Source organism: Zalophus californianus, chromosome 1 (genome assembly GCF_009762305.2).
Source record: "Zalophus californianus isolate mZalCal1 chromosome 1, mZalCal1.pri.v2, whole genome shotgun sequence".
Taxonomy (NCBI): domain Eukaryota; kingdom Metazoa; phylum Chordata; class Mammalia; order Carnivora; family Otariidae; genus Zalophus; species Zalophus californianus.
Window position 1 is genome coordinate 191,986,480 of NC_045595.1, and position 24,723 is coordinate 192,011,202.

The 24,723-nt window shown below is 34.9% G+C and overlaps 1 non-coding gene and 1 pseudogene across 1 annotated transcript; both read left to right on the forward strand.

The window, feature by feature from the left end:
- The first annotated feature begins 634 nt into the window (after positions 1 to 634).
- On the forward strand, positions 635 to 738 carry LOC113919069. Its single transcript, XR_003518806.1, has one exon. It is a non-coding gene; the product is annotated as a U6 spliceosomal RNA (small nuclear RNA).
- Positions 739 to 9,044: 8,306 nt separating this feature from the next.
- Positions 9,045 to 9,885, forward strand: LOC113918213 (annotated as a pseudogene).
- Positions 9,886 to 24,723: the final 14,838 nt, after the last annotated feature.

Consider the following 24,723-nt stretch of genomic DNA (forward strand, 5'->3'; position numbering starts at 1 on the left):
TCCGAAGTTATTGCCATCAAATAAATGTTTTCTAAAATGACTCATATTTTTCTTAATTAACATATTTCTTTTTAGCAGAGATATGGAAGTTCATATCTCACTATCTGAGTAGGGAGCCCGATGTGGGGCTCGATCCCAGGACACTGGGATCATGACCTGAGCCAGAGGCAGATGCTTAATGGACTGAGCCACCCAGGCGCCCCAATACTTCCCACATTTTGAAGGCTAATTTGACATGTTTTGACCACAAATTCAGTTTTAAACCCTAAAAATTATTTTATAAATAAAAATAATAAACTTTTTCCTTTTGAAATAATGCAAAATACTATTGAACAAGGAATGCAATGATAGTATCATTTTTCTATCTATCCATGTAACATTTAATCTTTTAAAGTACTTGAATCTGCACATAATAGCTTTAATTGAAAGGGATAAAGCATATTATTAAATCTGGCAGACTAATTCATCATATGTATTTATAACAAGTACTTCAGATCACTTCATTCTTTCACCTGTCCACAATCAACATTTTCCATAAGTTCATTAGGTTTCCTTCCATATTATTTTTTTGAACATGCACTGTGAGCTTAAATCTCAAAGAAACAAAAGAATGTATTGTCATGAAAGGAAGAGAGTGCTTGCTTTGGCAGTACTTAAGCTAAAATTCTGAACAATACAGAGATTAGCATAGCCCTTACACAAGGATGTCACCAAATTCATGAAGCTTTCCATATTAAAAAAAAAAAGAAGAGGGATATTTGAACTACATCTGCTAAATTTAAAAAACCCTTTAGATTGAATAACACCTCAAATTTTGTAAATTTATCATTCTAGCTTAAATTTACATAAAAATATGAGGCCCTAATACTGAAAATACTTTTTCATATAAAAAAGTCCTTTAAATATTTTTAAATGACATTAGAGTCCTTAGATATTTTCCAAGGAATATAATGATCAAAGCACCTGTGTCTTTTCTTCCATTGACATATTGACTCAAATTGCTATAAACTCTTCTATTTAAGTGAATCATTTTACAAAATTCTACATAGAGTCCATTATCTGAATTGTGGAAGAAAATAAAATCTTATTGAGGAACAAGAATTGGCACATTTTCAATGGCTGAATATGATAACAAATGAGACCATCGGACTCATTTGTCATGAAATGTCATCATCCACCTTCATATTCCTATTTATTCCCCTTACCATTGCCTCTTGGTAAACGTGGGAGGCAGTCCCTACATATGGAAAATCCTGGTGTAGGTGGGCAGTGGCTGCTTTATAATTGCATAGAATCATTTCATCAAATAAAATGATATAAGTATTATTTTAAGTATAGCTAAAATGTCATATCTAAAATGCTTCTGTTTTTGTTCTTTTCATTAATTTATTAAAAACTTATTTTTCTGAGCAGTCTAATAGATGCTTGGCATATAACAAAACAAAATCCCCATTTATATGGAACATCTGGTCCCAGTGTCCCCATATATGCTTACTCTATCATGATAGAAGTACGAAAAGCAGTAAAATAAGTATCGTTTCCTGATTTATTTATAATAATAATAACAATATAATTTTTACAAGAATCAAATTACTTTATGTAAATGAAAAATTTAAAGTCTTTTCTCGGTACATGTTAAGGGTTAAAAACAAGTGTTTTATAGCATTATAATTAACTATTCATCAAAGATTTGTGTGTGGAGATAATACAGTAATTTGAAAATTTATTTTTGATAACATGTTAATTTATTTCTGCTTTTGATTTTCACAAAACGAAGTTGTTAACCTAACCTAATATAATATTCACCATTAACATTACTCTTACTGTGGGAATTTTTTTTTAAAAAGACTCTTTTTCAACACAAAGAAAGAAGCTAGAAGTTTCAGATCCTCACAAAGTAAATTAGATAATAAAAATTTATATTTATTCTGAAATGCTTAATGTTGAGGCATTTATCCTTTGAACCTGAACCAAAATTCAGGGCAAACTGTGCCAAATGTTTATTTTCTTAAACAACTTGCTAAATATTTTTTCAGTTGGTGTTTTCAAGCTATTCAAAACTGAACAAATATGTCATGAATATTATTAAAAAGAAACCCACTTCAGCCATCACAGCAAAATCTTCACACACACACACACACACACACACACACACACACACACACACACACACAGATTTGAAACATGGATATTCTTCTGTGTCTGAATAAGTTTTCAGACATGTAATATTAACACTAAGAAATAATAAAACCTGTTCTTCATTCCTTATACAGTATGTATCTAAAAGATTGACTTGGGAAACTGAGTATTTAGCCAAGTTATTCTTTCAACAGCCTTAGCCTGCCTAGATAATTCAGGCTTTAAAGACCTCTCTTCAGTAACAGATGGCCAGTGATAGTTTGAGCAAATCAGTTAAATTCCCCAGCAGTGCTCTTGGCTTAGCCAATGTATAAACTGTTTTAGTTTCTTTGGAATAAAAATTTACCCAATGCAATTTTACAAGTTTATAGATAAAGCGGATTTCCTGGGAGTACTGTACTTTCCTGAGGATCCAGATCCAGAAATCCGATAGAGCTGTAAGGATGTTGGATATATAGTCCGGGTTCTCTGTGTTTCAATCATCACCCAGAAGTTTTCTGACTGTAATCATTTGGCGAGTAATTAGTTAAAAAACTGCTCAAATTTTGCAACTTTGTGGGAACTTCTTTCTGGATTTCTGCATGAAAGAAGAAAGAATTATTATAATCAATTTTATAAAGTTGTGATTTTTCCCTAAGCAGTATTATTTAAGAAGTAAGTGTAGTTCAGGACACCTAGGTGGCTCAGTCAGTTAAGTGTCCGACTCTTGGTTTTGTCTCAGGTTATGATCTCAGGGTCCTGAGATGCAGCCCCGTGTCAGGCTCTGTACTGGACATGCAGCTTACTTAGGATTCTCTCTCTCTCCCTTTCCCTCTGCCCCTCTCTGCCATCTCTTAAAAAAAAAAAAGTAAGTGTAATTCACCCTCAAGCCCTCAGGAATCAATTACAAGTATGAGGGAGTTCAAATGAGAGCCAAGAATAAATGCACAAGCTAAAGTATTTAGGTAAGGAAGATTACCTGGGTCATATAGAAAGGCCAAAAGTTAAGTTATGGATGTTTAAGATTTAAGAACAACTACTGGAATGTTCAGAAACCATCTTTTCTCTTTAAAAATAACATGTAATTTAGACATAATTCATGATAAATTAGCGTTGTCTTTAATATTGGAAATAGTCATATTTTCCTGTTAAATAACTTTTGTTTTAAAATTTAAATTATGAGTACTACAAAGTGTGATAGTATAACTCATTCCATTCTATGTAACAGTTTCAGATTGTGAGATGGAAAAGGTCAGGAAAGTCAATTTATGAAATGAAATACCTGGGAGAATGCAAAGATATATATGTGCCATATAGGTTTTAGTCCTTTATGATATATTTAGTAAAATGAGTTATCAATATTTTGTATTTGGTTGTATTCCAGTCAAATGCTATAGACAAAAATACAAGTTTCTACCCAAATTCTATTTAAATTTTTAAGTACCTGATAATTTAAAATATTTTTTATGTTGGAAAAGGAATTAACACAACTTTCCAGAGAAATATTTCTTGCTTAATTCCTCTGAATGGATACGTATAAGAGCACTGAATGAAGTGACTGTATTAGAATCACGTAAGTCATCTAAAGGTGTCATTTACAGGTATCTCTCTGCCCCCAGCCATCTGTTATTCGTCCCTAGGCAATCAAACAGAGTTCATCAAACTTATATGGATCAAGGAGCTAAAAAGTTCCTTTGCCCAAGACAAATTTTAGTTTCTCTTATTTTCTGTGTATACTTTATCACATGATACCAAAGAATATTGTCCTTGGGAAACATGTAAAGGTTTCTCATGATCTCACTACACAACCTATAGTGCCAAAATTTTTCCTCAGTGCTATTTCAGTCTTATTTTATTTCTTGGAAATGCAGTTACCTTCTGTTTGAATCAGTACTTCAACAATAAGCAAATGCTATGGTTTTAAATTTAGCCATGAGTCAAAGAAAATAAAAGGAAAATAAGGATTATGTAAAGATTTGACAATAATAATACATAGATACTAAATCAGTAATAATTTCATAATAAATAACATAATAAACACAAATGTATGCGTGTGTGTATATATATATACATACATATACACACACATTTATATATTCAGAAAAACAAGGCAAAATACCATTTATATGGAAGAGCTGGTTGCCTCCTGTTCACATGTATACTGTTATGCTAGAAAAAGGAAAATCAGTAAAATAGCTAGTTTTCCTGATTCCTTATCAAAATAATAAAATAATTTGAATATATGTATATACTCCATATTCTATATCTAGATTCTAGATTATGAAGAAAAAAAGCCCATTTTTGCCCAGATTAGTAATGCTATAGTCATTATACCTGTGTTGAAACAGACACTTGTACTTGTCAGCATGATCTATGCAATAATATGAACTTTCCAATATTATGGTAATATTATCATACTGCGTGTGGGGAGAGATTCACGTGACTTGGGATCAACTCCTAGTTCAGAAATTTTCTATACAGGAATAAACAAATCACTTGTTCTCTTTGAGTATCAGGTTTAATTCTCATTATCAGGCAAAGCATAAAGAAAACAAGTGATTTGGAATAAAAGAGCAGAGACCAAGACTAGCAGAAATTGAATGAGGAAAGGGGAAACAATGTGCCTATGTTTACACCTGGAATGTCTGAAGATAGTTGTTCTTTAACTGAATTAACCAATTATGATGATTAATTCTATGTGACTGGGCCAAAGGATGTCTGGATAGCTGGTAAAACATTATTTCTGGATGTGTCTGTGAGGGTGTTTCTGGAAGAGATTAGCATTTGAATCAGTAGACTGAGTAATGAAAATCACTCCACCAATGTAATAGGCCTCATCCAATCCCGAGTGCCTCAATTGAATAAAAATGTGAAGGAAGGGCAAATTCTCTTTCTCTCCTTGAGCTGGGACATCCATCTTCTCTTACCCTTGGACGTTGGAGTTTCTGGTTCTTGTACCTTCAAAATTGAACTGAATTGTACCGAAGATTTTTCTAGTTCTCCAGCTTGTAGATGACATGTTGTGGCGTATCTTGGCCTCCATAATTTCATGAGCCAATTGCAGCAATACATTTCCTCTTGTGTCTCTTTATATATCCTAATGGTTCTGTTTCTCTGGAAAACCCTAAAAAATATACACATTAGTCCTGAGAAACAGAGTGCTGCTGTAACATATACCTAAAAATGTGGACATGGTTTTAGAACTGGATAAAAGGTAGAGGCTAGAAGAATTTGGAGGTACATGCTAGAGAAAGCCGAGATTGCTGTGAATGGACCATTAAAGCAATTTTGGTAAGAGCACAGAAGAGGAGAGCTATTGAGAAGACCTCCATCTTCTTGGAGTGTGCCCACGTGGTTGTGAACAGAATGTTGGTAGACATATGGGTGGTCAAGGCTATTCTGGTGAGGATACAGACAGAATGGGAACATGTTATTGGAAATTAGAGGAAAAGTGATTCTTTGTTATGAAATGGCAAAGAGTTTGGCTGAATTGTATTCCTATCCTAGTGTCTTGTAGAAGGTAGAACTTGAGAGCGATAAAATTGGATGTTTGGCTGAGGCAGTATTTAAGCAAAGTGTTGAGGTAGCTGCTGGTTTCTCTTGAATGCTTATAGTAAAAAATGTGACAAGAAAAATGATTTTAGGATGGAATTGTTAATAAACACAGAAGCAGAACTTAAAAATTTGGGAAGTTCTTAGCCTATCCATATTGAAAGGAATAAAAAAGCTTGTTTGGGAGAGAACATGAAGGATGTGGCCAAATTTGATTAAGCTATGACTTGGCCATCTCAAAGGATCCAGGAGTTACTCATCAAGACAGTGATGATTGAATGAGGTACAGGTGGAAACTAAGGCATTAGAATGTATGGTTCTGTCATCTTAGGACTGTGTTGGACAATGACAATTAGATCACTCAACAGCCAACTCCTCTAATACCTGGGCATCAAGTGATATCTCATGGCATACTGTGAGTAACTTCTGTAAGATTCTTCAAAGCTGTAATCTCAAGGCAAAATCGAGTTGTAAAGGAGTTAGACTGTGTGATTTAATTAAGTGTGTAGCCTTAACAAATCTCATTTGTCAATGTTAGGACTCTGATAAGACAAGAGTAGAACTCTGAAATCTGTGATGGGGAATATGGATGGACAAGTCTGATAAATCTGAATTCCCAAATTCCACTGAATTCATTATTTCAGCAGAAGCTGCCCCCTTTCTCTTGTTAGAGGAAAGCAGTCTCTTCCTTGAATGGTGACCTTGAAATGACCTACTTGAATTAGGTGTTTATAGAGATGGAACTTGTTTCCATAAAAGATATTTTCTTGCCTCCCCTCATTGTTACTAAGACAATAGCAAGCATCAGGATTAATCACAGACTAAACAGGAAAGTAAAATCTCTTCTAGAAAGAACTAGCTTACACATTAAAGGAAGTATAGAACCCAGCTAATTTTTGCGGGACAGGAACTGTGGACAATATTTAGCATTGATCTTGAGTATATTCATGCAAGGATTGGGAAATATGTTTTAATAGGAGACAACTTAATTACTTTGGGGGAATTTATAACCATTAAAGGACTCCTAAAATATCCTAATAACCTATTAAATTGGCTACTTGAATCCTGCACTTCATTACAGTAAATTAGGAATAAATGTTACTTCCTTGACATAGTGTTGAGGATGAAATCAGAAGATTCTGAGAATAGGGGAAGGTAAAATGGATTTAATACTTATGAGCTAAGAACCCATCACAAGTCTTATCTCTCAGAATAGCTGAGATAGATAATACCCCCCTCAGTAAAGCATAAGGAATGAATTGAGAGGTGGTGCTGTGGTCCCAGTAATAACTGTTGTTTGCCAGGAAACACCAATTGGCTATATTATTGGAGCTGTCCATTTTGTGGTATGTTTTATCATATCATTTTGGCATAATATCAAGCAAAATAGGGAAGATCTATTGTAAAATCGGAACATCACAGTAGAGGTTTGTCCCAAGCAGATCAAATGCATATTTAAATTACATGAACAGGTAATTCTGATGCCTGTGTCACCTATCTCTTGATACAAATGACTTTCCTTCAATTCATACTTATGAATTCATGGGGGTTCCCTATGACCAACTGATAAAGGAGGAGAAATCTCAACCCATTCACAGATGGATTATTGCAGTATGTTTGTGTCAGGTGAAAGGAACTTCTGCCTCATTACATCTCTACAAAGGCGTGGTACTAAAGTGCACTTATGAAGGACATCATTTCAGTAAGCAAAGCTATGTGCAGTCACTTAGTTGTCACTTTCTATGGATGAGAAGTGGCCAGAACGAGCGTACATGACCTCTAGGACAGACTTAAAAGGTTTGATTGATTATCTGGATTTGGAAAGGGAAAAAAAAAAAAACCTGGAAGATAAAAATTCAGAGTTCTGGGGAAGAGACAAGAAATATGGATAGACCCATGGAAGTGACTGAGCAAAAGCATGTGGATCTTTATTTTTCATGTAATGCATACAAAAATGACTAATGCTGTCACTTTCAGTAAACCTTCCTTCTTATCCCACCCAAGTTTGAACAATGGTCTACAAGACCACAAATTCTGTGAATAATGGAACAAATGCATGGGCGCCATAATAAATGTAGTAGCACTTGTAGGCTGAACTAGCTAACCGCTTCAGCTATTGCCATACAACTAACCTGTTAGTAGCAGAGACCAATGATAGATCTCAGAATAACATCATCCTTCAACAAGACTAGTTAGATGCTTAGTGTCATGTCACCTTTTCAAACACCTTCTCTCCTCTGAAAAGGGCAGCAGTAATACCCACTGGAATCTATACTTAATCTGCGTATGTATTAATCTTCCCTTCACAGTCTCTCTGTCAGCACCATCATACAGTCTGACTTTTAGACTCTTACCGGCTTTTCCTCCCTCCTACCTTGCTCTCCTTTACACTCAACCCAGCACCCCATGATTGTAGTACCTGATAAAGTAGTAGCACATAGCTTTTACCTCAGGCTCTGTGTTCTGGGGAACCTAGAATAAAGCAATGAGTACATGATAGTTTTCATCATTCTTTATGTAACATCCATATCAAATCATTTATTTCAAGCCACCATTTTTCTCTTTCAAGTTATTTTGGCAACATTTTTGTAGTCTTTATTTGCCATTCAAATGTATCTTTCCATAACTCAAATGTCATACTTATCCTTCTCAGAAACTTAAAATCATTATATGGCTGTTCATTTTTGCTGGTTAAAACTCAAGTTCACAGCAGGGCATGTCTATCCCTCAGAATAAGCTCAAGTTAACCTTACAGACTCTTTTTCTGCCATCAGTGACTCTGAACCTTAATCACAGTTTTAAATTTTATCAGTCATTCTCCTTCCTTTGTCTAAAAGAGCCCATTATATACTTAAAATTCCTGGTTACTTACTCTGTGATCTTCACAACTTATCTTAGATCTAAGAAAACAAAACGAAGTGCTAGGAAGCGCAAGCAACAGAATGTGGCATAGACAAAGAGATTATAAATGAGGGAAAACACAGAAGATTTAGAAGTATTATAGTGTCGCACAGATATTTCAAGAAAAGCCCTAAAATTGGAAGTACTTTAAGTCTATTAAAGCTGATATCGGGATAAGTATGAACTGTCTATATAGGCTCCAGAGTGTTTAGCTCTGAACCAGTACAAAAAAAAAAAAAAAAAAACTTTTTGAATGTCAAGGTGTTAGTCAAATCAGTTTACAAAGTAAAATTTAATAATATTATGTACACTATGTATTGGTTTCTGCAAAAATTACATTTGTAATATATTATTACAAAAGGAACTTGACAATGCACATTACTAGAAATGTTTACATTGTTGCCTTTAAAACAAACCAAAAGCGCCTTTCCCCATACTGTGTTGTCCTGCATTCCCGAAGGGAAATCTTCACCATGTCTGGAGCTCTTGACATCTTGCAAATGGAGGAGGAAGATGTCCTCAAATTCCTTGCAGCAGGAACCCACTTAGGTGGCATCAACCTTGACTTCCAAATGGAAGAGTACATCCACAAAAAGAAAAGTGATGGCAATTATATATCATCTGTAAAGAACCTGGGAGAAACTTCTGCGGCCCCTCATGCCATTGTTGCCGTTGAAAACCCAGCTGATGTCTGGGTTTGGGAACACTGGCCGGGGAGCTGTGCTGAAGTTTGTTGCTGCTACTGGAGCTCCTCCTACTGCTTCCCTCCTGGAACTTTCACTAACTAGATCCAGGCAGCCTTCTGGGAGCCCAGACTGGTTACTGATCGCAGGGTTGACCACCAGCCTCTCACAGAGATGTCTTATGTTAACCTGCCTCCTGCCTACCACCGCTCAGCCTAACAACAGACTCTCTGCACTACATGGACACTGCCATCCTGTGCAACAACAAGCGAGCTCACTCGGGGCCAGGGGGGTCTGCTGTGGTGGATGCTGGCCCAGGAAGTCCCATGGGAAGTCGTGCCTGACCTCTACTTCTACAGAGATCCTGAAGAGATTGAAAAAGAAGACCATGCTGCTGCCGAAAAGGTTGTGACCAAGGAGCAATTTCAGGGTGAATGGACTGCTCCAGCACCTGAGTTTACTGCTACTCAACCTGAAGTTGCAGACTGATCTGAAGGCGTGCAGGGGCCTTCTATGCTCTTCAGCCATTCCTGCTGAAGACTGGAGCACCCAGCCGGCCACTGAGAACAGGTTTGCAGCTCCCACTTCTCAGGCCACTGAATGGGGAGCAACAGCCACTGAGTGGTCTTAGGCAAACAACATGGAAATAGGCTGATGGGAATTAAAGTTTCTAAACAAATAAATAAAGCCAAACACAAAACAGTCATCTATGCGGTAATCCCATTTCTTCAGTCAGAAAATAAAATAACAATACTAATAATAGTAATAGCAGCGGTCTTAATGCAGAACTAACAAGAGTTGTAATAGTCCTTGTTAGAATGTAATAGGAGCAGTAGATGACTTGTAAGTGAAAGAAACTGTAGGTCTCTTACAAAATAGGAGATAATGATTCTTTCTGACCTACAACAGTCACCCATTCAATGAATGAGTGGGAAGAAAGGAATGATTATTTCTACTGGAGACATTTATTACAGAAGTTAATTGTCACAAATTATTTCACATAATATATTAATGAATAAGTCCAAGAATAAAAAGCCTCACAAATTGTTAAGTCAGGCACTGTGAGAATTTTTTTATCTCCATAAATGAAGAGTTAGCAGTGCAGTTAAAAAAAAAAAGAAAAAAAAAAAAACTATTGTCAGGCTATAAAGTGGAGAATTTGACTTTCTTCATTTTATTCTGAACAGTCTGCACCACATTAAATATCTTAGTTTCTGTCACTAGTTACCCTGTTCCTGATTGCCCAGACATCCTATATATCCATCAATCTAAAAGTTAGCAAGGTTACAAGTGACATTAACCTAGCAGATGTATTCAGTAGCTTCTTCCATATGATATTCAAATTAAATCATAAACTGAAGAAACAGTACACTGAGGTTCTCATTTTAATTCTAAGATTGAATGGAACTTTGCTAATTTCTCTTTATGCATAATCCATTTATACACTATCATATTACATTGAAGGAGCACTTATTTATTGCTGCTTATATGTACTGTTTCAAGAGCTTGTCCTTTTTTAAAGATTTTATTTATATGTTTATTTGACAGAGAGAGAGCACAAGCAGGGGGAGCGGCAGAAGAAGAGGGAGAAGCAGACTCCCCACTGAGCAGGGAGCCTGATGCAAGGATCTACCCAGTATCCTGAGATCATGACCTGAGCCAAAGGCAGATGCTTAACCGACGGGGCCACCCAGGAGCACCAAGTTCAAGAGCTTTTCAATAGGCCTTTACTCCCACATAGTGATTGGGACACTGTAGACATAAAATAATTTTTTTATAAATGACCAAATCCATGCAATGCCTAATACATGCTTAGCACTATAATACAGGAACACTTAGGACACTCTCAGTGAGTGTATTCCAACACTCTGTGCTCACTTCTTTTTTTTTTTAAGATTTTATTTATTCATGAGAGACAGAGAGAGAGAGAGAGAGAGAGAAGCAGAGGGAGAAGCAGGCTCCCCACCGAGCAGGGAGCCCGATGCGGGACTCGATCCCAGGACCCTGGGATCATGACCTGAGCCGAAGGCAGACGCTTAACCGTCTGAGCCACCCAGGTGCCCTGTGTGCTCACTTCTACTCAGAGACCAGATCTTATTTACTGGAAGTTCAATTCTTTTTTTCTCAGTTCACAGCAATATTTCTACATAATCCCTTTCAGCTCTTTCAAGATTCTTTTTAATCCTATTCACGTTGTCTTAAAGAAGCAAAATTCTTAGTTTCTCTATTCTTCAACCATAAGATTTTCCTTTGAATGGCTCTATCACTTCCAGTATTCAGGCTTATGAAGAGAGACTTTCTACAAAGTAGCTGCATATGGAGTCACATCTAAGCTGTTTGAAATTTTGAATGACTCAGGAAAACTTTAGTGGTCTGATGCCAGTTCACCGACTTTTAATGCCTTGAGTGGGGGAAGAACGTAAGGAGGTAAAGGGGTCAAATTGGAATTTTCAGATTCTCTCAGGGGCAAAAACATAGATCCCATTCTGGCAATTGTCAAAAAAAAAAAAAAAAGAATCTAGAAGCATTTCTGGAGAGGGGAAGATGATCTGTTTTCTAATCTCAAAGCCCCAGAGAAAGTGAGTTCTATTTGCAGTTCTTCCAGGTATTTATGAAAGTAAATTATGAATAACCTTGAGTTACCCCACTATGTTCACATGAAGTACAATTGTGTGCAGATCTTACATGTGATTCACAGGATGGGCTTAATATATGGCTAATGACTGAAAACTCTTAAACAGCTCTCATGGTGTTTCAAGTCTTTCATTTGGAAGCATTTAAGAATGAGATAAAGTTTAGTTTGCAATTTTAGGTGACAAAATAATACATAGGGCTTCTTTCTTTGGGGAACCATATCAGAGATACAGAAGCTAATTATTAGCAACCGAAGAAATGGCCATAGGTGAGTAGGGGTATTATTAGGATTAAGACCAAGACTACCATAGTATACATAGGTTTCAAATGGTTTTTGATGCCCTCACACTGTGTTAATACTTCTTGTCTCTATAAAACCATAATATAAGACTCATAAAAATGTTTTATCCTTTTTTGAAAACTATAAATGAACTTTTCATTATTTTATTTTTTTAAAAATAAGGTATTGACCCAACCTGGGACTTGAATTCAGGACACCAAGATCCCAAAAGTTGCCTGCTGTACCAACTGAGCCAGTCGGCTGCCCCTAAATGAACTTTTTCAAACTTATGTTCTTATTCCTTCTTTTGTGAAGAGTTTACTAGACAGCTGTAGCATAATTAGGCCAGCTTAGCATTTGAACAGGTTTCTCCTCTTCATTTGCACTGTAAGTGAGCATGGTGAGGGAACCTAGTGATATCCATTTGGGAGAAAGATGAGGATGCACTCATTCCCTCTCTCAACTAACACTCAAATTTCAAGTTTCTTCAAAGATAGTTTTTAAATAGCACTTCAAAGAGATGATATAGCAAACATTGCTGTAATATGTTATGGTTGACTAAAAATTTGAATTTGAAATGGAAATCAAGTTCATTCATGAAATCCTCTGAAACTAATAATATATCATTTTAACGGCAAAGTGTCTAGACACCTAATGTCAGCCCAGATGATGATAATTTTAGTGTTTTATATCAGTCATATTCATCAATATAATTATACTTTTCTGGCCATAATTGAGTATGTTAAACAAGAAATCTGATGACTTAAAAAGAAATAGTGGAAAGCATCTCAGGTAAAAAGTCCCGTTTACATCTTTTTATTTAAGGAAATATTTTAAAAATCTGGAATAATGCATAAAACTTTTAATGTTTTTAACACACACTGATTTACCTAGTATAATCTAGCTTTAACAAGTGTTCATTGGCTATACTTTTCTCAGGTTTCATTTCTTAATAAATAAAAATGACACAGTTGGAATTTGCCATTGTATCCCTTGCTAATTCCACTCTCTTCCCCTTTGCCTTGGAGTAACCAGTATCTTGATATTGATATTTATATTTCCAGACCATTTATTTATAATGTCATTATGTATGTATGTGTGTCAGTCAGAAAAAATAGAATCACTAACAGGTGATATGTGAATGGGTTTAATGTAGAAAACAGGGCAGCAGGGTGGGAAGTGCTGTAGCCAGAGAATTGGTGAAAAAGTCATTCTCTGTACATCCCTCTCAATTTTGCTATTAACCTAAAACTGCTCTAAAAAAGTAGTCTTTGAGGGAAAAAAAAAAAAACATGATCAACATTAAACTGAAGCACTGGAGTAAAGCGTGGAGGTGGAGAGTCAACAGTCATGGGAAAGGTCTAGAAGAAGGGCAGCCAGAGATGCGTGCTGATCCTGTGGTGGACACCAGAAATTGGTGTTTGGGCAGTCTAAAACTGCTGGTTGCCACTTCACTTCCAGCTTCTGAATCTGTGAGCGCCTCTCTTTGGTGCACTTGAACTTGACATATTAAGGGGAAGGTCATTCTGGGAAATGTAGTTCCCAGGCTTCAGTAGAGTGATGGTGGTGTCAGGTCAGCAACAGAAAAGCACAGCACAAAGTGCATCCACAAAATGAATGTGGCATGGTTGGTTTGGAAAATTTTACATGATTGGTCTCATAGTGTTCATATCCTACTTTGAATTTTTTCTGTAGAGGCTCTAAGAGTTATCTGTGTGCATTCTGACATTTGCTAAGAGTGATTTTGTTTCATTACTTTTAATTATTTTGCTTTTTATTACTTTTCTTTTCCATTGCCTAGGGACTATATTCTACTTTTGAATAAAATACCATATAGTTGTCATTATTTCTTGTACATCCTTACAAAGGAAATGCTCTTAACATTTTCCCACTGACTATGATTTTTTGTGGGATTTATTACATATTCATTACAAAAATGTTAAATCTAATTAAAGTTACCTAAAATATTTTATAATAGATTAAAATAATATCAAATTCATTTTGTATATTTAGCTGATATTTGCATTTACATTTTAATAAAATAGATTTAAATTATGTTTTCTGAGTCCTTGTGTGTTGTTGAAGTGAATGCTACACTACATTGCCCTCCTCCATTTGATAAGAAAGCATGTATAAGACTTTATATGCTTCTTGAAGAGTTCCTAAAACTCAATATTTAAATTATCTTGGGGTAGTACCTTTATTGTGTCTTTACTATGGAAAAATTATGATTTTATGTTTCATATTCCTTAATTTTTTCAGACATATTTTTAAAAATATATTCAATTTGGTAATTTGTACTTTCCACAAGATTAAACATGTATTTTTTAGAGTATCAGGACAAAGTTAATATATTACTTTAATCTCTTTCTTATTTAGTTTGACTCCCTTTTTTGTCACATTGTTAAGTGTGTTTTCAATTTTATGTTGAACCCTCAGCTGAGGTTTGCTCTTGGTATTAGTTTTTTCAAAAAACTGCTTAGAACTTTTTCTTCATTGTTGCTGTTATTTCCTGCTCTTCTCTTTGTTGTCCCATTCAGGCCATATTATTTGGTTTCCCTACTTTTCTAATTTTTTAAACTAGATTGTCTTTTTTTGTAATTCAGGAAATGTTTGACTCCAACTTATATATTGAAGTTATAAGTTTCATCCAAGTACATTATCCAAGTGCATTAACTGTGTAGTTAGAGAAGGTAGTATTTTATCGGCTGTTCAGTTTTGGATATTTTATAATATGCAATGTGATTATCTCTTTGACCATGTATTAGTTAAACCATATTTTCTATTTCTTGAAAAAATACAGATTTCCTTAAAGCTTTTTGGTATTGCTTACTATTATTTTAATATTTTTAAAGAAGTATGATCATAGATTATTATTTTGTATATTTCTTTTATATTTATAGATCTATTTCTTTAGTATAGTTAGTGATCAGATTTTTAAAAATATATCTGCTGGAAGAAGTATGTTTATATAAGACTACTAAATTAAGCTTCTGTTGTTTAAATCATATCTTTTTCCTCTCTGTTTTTTCTCCCTCTCTCTCTCCCTCTCTCTTTTCCTCTCTGCTTCTCTATCAGCTTTCTCTCCCTTTCTCCCTCTTTCTTTTTTTCTCTCTTTCTCATTTTCTGCTTAATATGTCAGTGTAAAGGCTAAGTGAAATGTATAAACATTCATGGTGTTATCTTCATGATTTTTTTTCCTTTTATGCTTAAGTAATGACTAGATCTCATAAAACATTTTTATCATATAATCCATTGTGTCTGATTTTAATATTTTGATACCATCTTTTTGTCATTTTGGAGTTTGGTTAGTATTTGTTAGTATTTGGAGTTAGTATTTTGAGGGAGTTAGGATTCCCATGAACTGAGATGGGAAAGACTGTCCACAAGCAAATTTTAGGAGAAGATACTTTGGATATACCAGATATTAAATATCTTTTGGAAATTGAAATGAAATGTTGATTAGGGATCTGCATTCACAAGCTTGTAGTTTAGGGAAGATGTCTGCTCTAGAGATACAAATTTTAGAATTAATAGTATAATGGTAGTATTTAAAGTCATATGACTGTATCTGATCCAGAGGCTAATATTGTGGTGATAAAACAGGAACACAAAAAGAGATAGAAAGGATATCCATAAAAAAAGAACAGAAAGAGAATGTGTTTCCTACAAGCCAAATGAAGAAAAGATTTCAAAAATAAGCAGTGTCAAAAATTACTGATAAGTAATACAAAGATTAAGAATTAACCATATAAACATAGAAGGTACAGTTAATCTTGAGCAGAATAATTTCCATAGGGTGTCTGTGGGGTGGGAAAGAAGAGGTCTCAGAGTAGTGAGTTCAAGAGAAAATGGTAGAAGAGAAATTGAGATCAACAATTATTCCAGGATTTTAATTTCATGGAGAACTTTACAAATGGAAGATTAAATTGCAGAGAGAAGAGATAAGAGGATTTTATTAAAGATTTTGAGTTCTAGAGCTACCATTGGATCAAAACTTTTAAGTATTGATCCAGCCCAGAGGAAAAAAAAAAAATTATATGGGAGTATAAAGATCACAGATTGCTAAGGCAACTACACTTCCATTGTAACTAAAAGAAACCAGAATAGAGGGAATACTGTGGATAATCCTGATGGTCCTGGGCAAATAGTGATAGGAAGAGTCTCAGAATTAGAGATGGGTTTCCCAGAAGCAGGTTGAGTTCCAGGACCTTCTTCATTCCCATAGTTGTAGTGTGTAGGAGAGAGTTTGCTCTGAGGAGAATGGTTCAGTGACAGTCCCCTGACTTCTGCGCATGAAGGTGAGGAAGTTGGATGAGGGTCACCTCTCTTGAACTCCTGACGTGAGCCCCTTGAGTCCTTCTGGATGTAGTACGAAGCCTGGAGATGGGTAATGGGCACAGATGTGGTCTTTCTTAACTCATACAATGGAAGCATGTGGGGGGGAAATTTACTGTTTTTCCTTTTGTTCTTGATTTTCCAAAATTTCTTGTGAAGCGAAAATGCAATCTTGGAATCTAGAACTTACTTGAGGATTTCAGAAACATAGTAGCAAGTTGTTGATACTTTGTCTTGCAAGATGCTAGTATATTCACTGGTTCATAATTTAGATTAGGAGCCAGCCTGCTTGAACTCCAGCTTCTTCATTTCCTAGCTGGGTACTTGTACTTTGTACAAGTTACTTAAACAAGCTCCTCCTTATCCACACAAGGAGGATGTTAATAGTGCCTACCTTATGAAGTTGCAATACTGAATAAATTATTTAATACATATAAAGTGTTTAGAACACTACACGGCCTAACAAATATTAAATACTCAATAACCATTAGCTATCAGATTAATCATTATGCTAGGTTTCACCTGGCTTTAACCTCTGGACAATTCATAATAATGATTTGGGCTGTAGGTCCAATCTGCCCTTGCCTCATAGCTGCCTCTTTAAAACAGAAAAAAAAGTGTTCTTTTTTTCAGCGTGAAAAATGCATTTAAAAAAGAAGCTTTAAAGAACAGAAAAGCAAAATTTTCTTCTAAGTTCTAGTCTATCTCTAGTTTTACACTCCCCTACTACAATTCAAACTAATCTTAGTCTAGAAAATCATTCTTCCATCCATTTTAAGTTGCAGACAATAGATAGAAAGGACTTCCTGCCAGCTCATTCTGCTTTTAAATAGGATAGCTTAAGTCTGATATGATAAATTTTTTATATAATATTGAAACTGAAAGTAAAAAGTATTATACTCCCAAATCCGTTTTTCTAACAAATACTTTAGTATTCCAGATATTATTGTGTTCATCCATGCCCTATATTTCTTTAGAGTGTTATCACACCACCACTACCAAATGGCTTGCCTGTGCTTTTGATGAATAGTTACACTCCCCTCTCCCACTGATGATGTCTCAGTCTTATGACTTGCTTTAGCCTATGAGATTTGAGCCATTAAACTCTATGCCATTTTTGTGTTTTGTGTTATGTCACATAAGAGCAGAAGATAGTACTGCAATTGGGTGGTTCAACTCACCCTCTTTACCTCTTTCCCTTCAAGAAAAGGGCATGTTCCTCATAAGGGCTGCTCCTTCAGCTTGAGGTTTGAAATAGAGACAATCTGAGACAGTTTGAGCTGAAGTGAGCCGATGCTCATCCTTGATCATCAATCTCTAATGTGAGCAAGAATTAAGTGTTACTCTAAGCCACTTAAATATGCAGTTGTTTGCTTTGCAGCAAAGGTGAATGATACATGATAGAAATTTAGAAGTGCAAGTCAAAGCAATTATATATGTTTCACTTATTCCAGACCAAAATATAAGGGTCCTTACTTTTTTAATCACCCTACTATTACTTTATTTTGAATTGTAAAGCTTTCTTTTTATGTTGTTCCTTAGTATTGAATTTTTTTAGATGCAAGTGACAGAAAATCTAAACCAAAAGTGCTTTGAAAAAAATCTGTGTGGAATTTATTGGTATACATAACTCAGAATCCATGAGCTTCCAGCAGAAATGAAATCTGAGATTCAAATAATTTCCTGAGGACAGATTGTTCTTCAATTCTACTCTGCTCTGGTTTCATTGTCAAGATCCATGTGGTATCATGGTGACTGCCAACTACTCTTGGCTTACCATCTCAGAGGTACAATTACAATTGTAGTAATCAGTCTTTGAATGTTTCCAATGTGCCAGGCACTCTTGTAAAGAATTTACATGGGGGTGTGGTGCCTGGGTGGCTCAGTCAGTTAAGCATCTGCCTTCAGCTCAGGTCATGATCCCAGGGCCCTGGGATCGAGTCCTGTATCAGGCTCCCTGCTCAGCAGGGAGTCTGCTTCTCCCTCTCCCTCTGCTCCTGCTCTCTCTCTCTCTCTCTCAAATAAATAAATAAAATGTTTATAAAAAAAGAATTTACATGAATTAACTCATTTCATCTTCACAATTATTCCATGAAGTAGAAACTAACATTATCTTAATTTTATAAAGAAATAGAAGCACAGGAAATTAAGATGCCTCATAATAACCACTATTAATAAAGGCATAATAGAACAAAAAATTATATGCTTGCAAAAGTATTTGAACAGAGGTCTAAACCTCACTTTCAGTAGTTCAAGTTGTGTCATAATCTTTTTATTAACTAAATTTCTATGTTCAATACACTCCAATGCTCTCAATGTCCACAGCAGAGGTACATGTTCTCTGTTTAGCTGGGTGGAATATTTTCACCTGAGGAATATATACAGGAAATGATGGGGAGACTGTTCCTCAGAGAAAGACAAGGGCATTGTTATTAGATAAAATGCTGATGTATGCAGTGACAAGAAGTTTAAAGCATCTGAGATTTTATGCTGTTTGCAGGCTAACACTTAACTTGCCAAAGAAACATGGATACCTAGAGAAGACATGAGATTCTTGGTTCAGCTACAGAGGACTTTGTTAAGACATAGAGGCAGCATGAGTTTTGTGTTCTCAGCACTTTGTCTGGAGGAGGTGAGGCAGAACAGTCCAGGTGCAAGATGGGAATTTAGGCTTAAAAGGCATTGGCCAGTTTGCTGGATCTTAAAAGACACAAAGTTAGTCATTCTGTACCCTTCAACTTACTGGTAAATCAAAACAAAAGAATATACACTTAACAAATTGCTAGTTTCAGTTCACATTGGTAATTGACTACTAGGTGAGTATCTGGAAGGGTAGTATTATCAATATAATCTTAATCATCATATTTATGTCAAATTCTGCAAATATAAATTTTATAAAACCTTGCAGAAAATTTAGTGTCTGGTTTTAGTCATAATGAAAATAATTGTTATGTGCAGTTAAATATGCAAAGAAGTTCTTTTATAAAACTAAGACACAAGATATTGTCATTACCAATATTCAAAATCAAACCTAGAAAAATTAAAGAAACAGTCTGTTGCACTTATTGACACTTAAAATAAGTTTCTTAATTTAAATTTATTTTCTAAAGTAGAAGAAAATGAACATTTTTTATTGTGCTTTGAATCCATAGATCTTCTTCACCCTTATTTTTCTGCTAAATCTAGAACACTTTTTAGTACTGTAGTGCCTCTTGCAAAGATGCTATTCCTGATTATTTATAAACTTGTGAATCACTTCTGTGAGTATATTGAGCTATAGTCAAAATGGCACAGTACTTAGGCTTATTCAACTTAAATAAATGTCACAAATAACATTTTAGGATTCCAGTTCACTTAGGAGATGCAGATTAATTAATTTATTTAATAGGAAAGATCTTAGTCCAAAGGCCTAGAGAATAAGAAGCATGATTTTATTTGTCTTTAAAAAAGTGTATTACTCTTTCAAGTCCTCATTTCCTTGGATTATTGAAACCTTAATTTGCCTAATATCACTATTCCTATTTTCCTTAGGGCTCTTTTTAGGGCCAACATAGCCTTGGTCTCCATTGTATTGTTCTTTTAATCTGATAGCTTTTCACTTGTCCCTCCACTTTAGAGGGTGTGGGGGTCCTTGTGATCACTCAGGTCAGGATGGGGTTCAAGAAACTACCATCTGCCTCTCTGAGGCCACGTGTCTGTCTACATGTCCTCTCTGTCTCTCCTTCCCAGTCCACTACTTCTCTGAATCATCCCTTCTCCCCAAGAGTGTGGAGGGGCTGGGAGAGGAAGGAGAGCACCCAGGGAAGCCTTGCTCTTATTGAACTTTTACCTTTCCATGTTTTGTAAAAGTTTTTTGTTCTTGTTTTCCTGAAAGAATCTAGACTTCTGAAGAGTAAAATCTAGCCTACACCTGGTTTCCACCCCCCTTTCTAATGTCTGCTGTCATATCATTTCGCTGAAATAGGAAGCTCAGAATAGCCTAATGAAAATCAGAAAAGAAAACTAAATACTGGAGAAAGATAATTGTTAATATTTCAAAATATACCTTTCTGTTACACTCACTTGTTACCTTCTAAAATCAAAACGGTAAAGAACAAACAAAACCATGTTCAGATGGCCTGCCTTAGAAAAATACTGATATTCTATTTTAGGGCACAAAATATCTAGGAAAAAAAACCCTCCAATTCACTGAATACACCTTCTTGTATAATGATATTGGAATGGTGTAGAAAATAAACTGCTTGAAATCACTACAAATTATTCTGTTAGAAGATTAGATATGGGATGAGTATCAGAAAACTAAAAGCTTTCCGTAAGTTCTATATATGTACCAACATGAGAAGGTTTCCATAATATATCAAAGGAAAACAAAGCAAGTTGAAAGAAACGTTTAAAAACAATATAAATTGATCTCATTTTTTATGTTAGCAAAGTGAGGATTTTTATTGTATCCTTGTGAATTTTATTTGTAAAGAAAAAGCAGTAGCAGTGTAAGTTTTAAAACCCTATATAAAAACCTGCTAATGATATTAAAAGAGTGAACACATCAAATCTAGTATAAATATCAGCCCTGATCAATAACTTTGGGGTTATTAGGCTTTCTTAAATAATATATGTGTAAACATTTGATTAAATATGAGATTTTATTTTTACTTATTTTTTAAGATTTTATTTATTTTTTAAGATTTTATTTATTTATTTGATAGAGCACAAGCAGGGAGAGCTGAAGGCAGAGGGAGAGGGAGAAGCAGGCTCCCCGCTGAGCGGGAATCTGATGTGGGGCTTGATCCCAGGATCCTAGGATCATGACCTGAGCTGAAGGTAGATGCCCAACCAACTGAGCCACCCAGGTGCCCCAAGAGATTTTAGTACCTATAAAACTCTTTGCTAGACACACAGGCACATTAGCAGATAGAGGACAGTAGTAATGGTCACATTAGTCTTTATAGGTCTTTCCTGGGTCTTTCATTTTTCATTAGCCCTTTGCAATGACACTATGAGTGAAACCACTTTGGAATCTTAAAGATCCCTTAATAGCTGCCACCCACTGGGGACTCCCAATATAGCTTTCTTGGAACCTTTCTGGATCCCAAATCCTTTCTGGGAACTGCATGTATTACATATTATATGTATTTTTAAATAAAGGTTGTTTGGATTGGAGAGTTACACGCAAGAGAGTAGAGTTCCAATCCAGGAGTGACTTACCCATGGCCCTCAGTGATGACCTGAAGAACAGCCAACTTACTGAACTCAAGGTTCAGTAAGTACTCTGCCTGTGTCTTGTCCTGAAGGCCATTAGCAGTTAGCTTTGGATCCCACCCTCATCACCAGAAACTGTTAAAAAATGATTACAGAAGAAAATTGTAACATGTCATGAAGTGGAGTTGTCCTTTTGGAGAACTGCAAAATGGGGCACAAGTCAGGACACTTTTGTAGAATAAAGAATTATGAACAAGGAAGGGAAAAATGGAAAAATAGAAAACAAACATCTGATTGTCTGGGACCACATAGTCAACCTTGTGGGGGATAAGGCCCAGAGTTAGCTTGATGTTTGGGGATTGTCTAACTAGTTACACTGTATTTCTGCTCAAGCAGAGCATTTACTGGGACACAAAAGTTATCTAAGTTTCAGTTTGCTGACAGGGCACTCTGGGCAGGTGGGGGCTCCATCTTGGTCCTGGAAAGTTATTTCAATATGTATCATGTAGGATTGTTTTAATTCTACAGGCATGCTTCTTAAACTTTTGTGAGTATGTGACTTTGTGTTAGGAGGATGATAGAAGCGTATATTTTACTTTAACTTTTGACAGAATGTTTAGGTAAGTTAATTGCTGATTAATTTATTTAATATTGAAATAATCATGTTTATATTAAGTGTACAAAAATTTCAAAAGTTTTTGAAAAATCTTTCTATAAATTCTATATATGTATCAACATGAGGAGGTTTCCATAATATATCAAAGGAAAACAAAGCAAATTGAAATAAAAGTTTAAAAAAATATAAATTGATCTCATTTTTTATGTTAGCAAAGTAAGAATTTTTATGGTATCCTTGTGAATTTTATTTTTAAAGAAAAAGCATTAGCAGTGTAAGTTTTAAAACCTTATATAAAAACCTTATGTTTGTGACTCACTTATTTTGTGACTATTTAAGATGCCTAGTTAAATTTATTAAAAGATACATGCACACATGTACACATATTTTTTCATTTACATTTTACAACAATTCTATCAGTTTAATAACATTATTATTCTCATTCTTTCCCATTGATAAACTTTGGCACAGGAAAGGTTTCAAAATGTCCAAGTCACAAGAGCACAGGTTTGAACTTTGGAGATAGAATCCTACAGCTTTTAGCAACTCCATCACTTGGCTTTAAATAAGACAATATAATTCAAGTAATGTTTTCTTTATTGAAAAGTCACTTTAGAATATGTCCTTAGGTTCCCCAAGTACTTCTCTTCTGAATAGCACTATAATGTGGATTCAAACACAATTTCCGATTTGATGTAAATTTTTATTTTCCCAGTTAAGAAAGCAACAACAGCAATACACTGAGATTATGAGAAACGTAAAGTTGTTGGAAGTGGTTGAATTCGTTTATTCTAGTGGTAAAAACTTATTTAAGTGAAATTAAAAGAAAATTAAGCAGTGAAATGGAGTACTTCTATTTCAAATGTGTATATTCTCCTATTAAATTGTATTGAATCAAGCAAGATACTGTAAGCTTTGGGGATTGTGTGTTTCCAGAGTATAATTTAATTACTATAACAGCAAAATCATAGTGGACTCTAGAGAAGTAAAGTCTAATTAGTTATATAAAAGGTTAGAATGATATTTTCTAAAGTTCTTTGAACATTTTACCATCATTAGTGTTTTCAGAGTACCCTTATGAGCACAACACATGATTAACAGGGCCTCATTTCAAAGTCACCAATTTAAAAGAATTAGAAAAAAAGACCAACCCTGATTTCCATTTTAATAGTGGAACCTAGAATAGATACGAGGCTATGTATCCACTCTACCTTGTAGAAAGGTTATTACTGTTGGTAGGTGGGCTTCAGAGGTGTCTTGAAATTGGAACTTCAAAACAAATTATCTATAAATATAGAAAAGCACATTTTTAGATAGGATGTCTACAGTTGTCTAATATTCTCACATTGAAATATATGCCACAAAAAGCATTAAGAATTAACACTTTATGAATTAAAATGTGGTGTATTTCCAATTACTCATATGGCAGTCTACATTAAAAACTATCAGTTTAGTTGTTTGGACTGTTGCATGTATAGCAAGGCACTTCTATCATTTGGTGGATTTTATTTTAACTACAGATGGTAGTGAATCAACATCTCTCTCAGACTAATGGTAAGGCTTCCAGATTCAGAAAATCATTCCAAGAGGGACTTGCAAAGTCCATTCAGGCATAAAGAAATTCAATAACTTTATGTTTACAATTTATTCTATGAAAAACACATATATATTTTCACATTTGTATATCACATTCCTCTGAAGTAAATTATCTGTATTGTGCTTATGAGAATTTGAAACTCACAGAAGTAAAGCAGTTTTCCAAAGTCTGATCACTTAGTGACATCAGAGTTAATATAATTTATCCTATACTCCTCTGCAAAGGATTAAATATCATAGCTGTAATGCAAATTTGATGAGAATATTACTTTTATTTTTCTTTGTGGTAACATTTGTTACTATAAAAAATAAGTTTGAAACTGAATGTGAGTTTTCCTTATTTTTCCTGTACAATTCTCTTCCATATGTTTCTTCCTAGAGTAATTGATATTCACTGGAGAACTATCTGTCCAGTTTTCCAAGTAATGTTTTCTTAAAAATGTTCTAGGAAGAAAAGAATAGATATCTCAGGTAAGGAACATACTCCTTTCTCACTGGAAATGCCCAACTCTTTTTATCAGATAAGGAATAATTTCTTGCCATTTTAAGAAAATGCTTAATATGTCCCCCTAAGACCTGTACTATTGCAGGATTTGGATTTCAGCTAGCTTTCTTTAGCATCTCATGCCCTTCCCTTACAGTCTGGCTGGCACCATATGCCTCTGCCAAAACAAGGATTCTCAAGACTCCTGATCAGCCCAAATCAACATTGTGAGCAACTGCTAGTGACCATAAAGTTAGAAGAGAGATAGACAGCCTTTAATTAAGCTTCCAGATATTTTAAATGGCTCTGTAAGCCAACATTG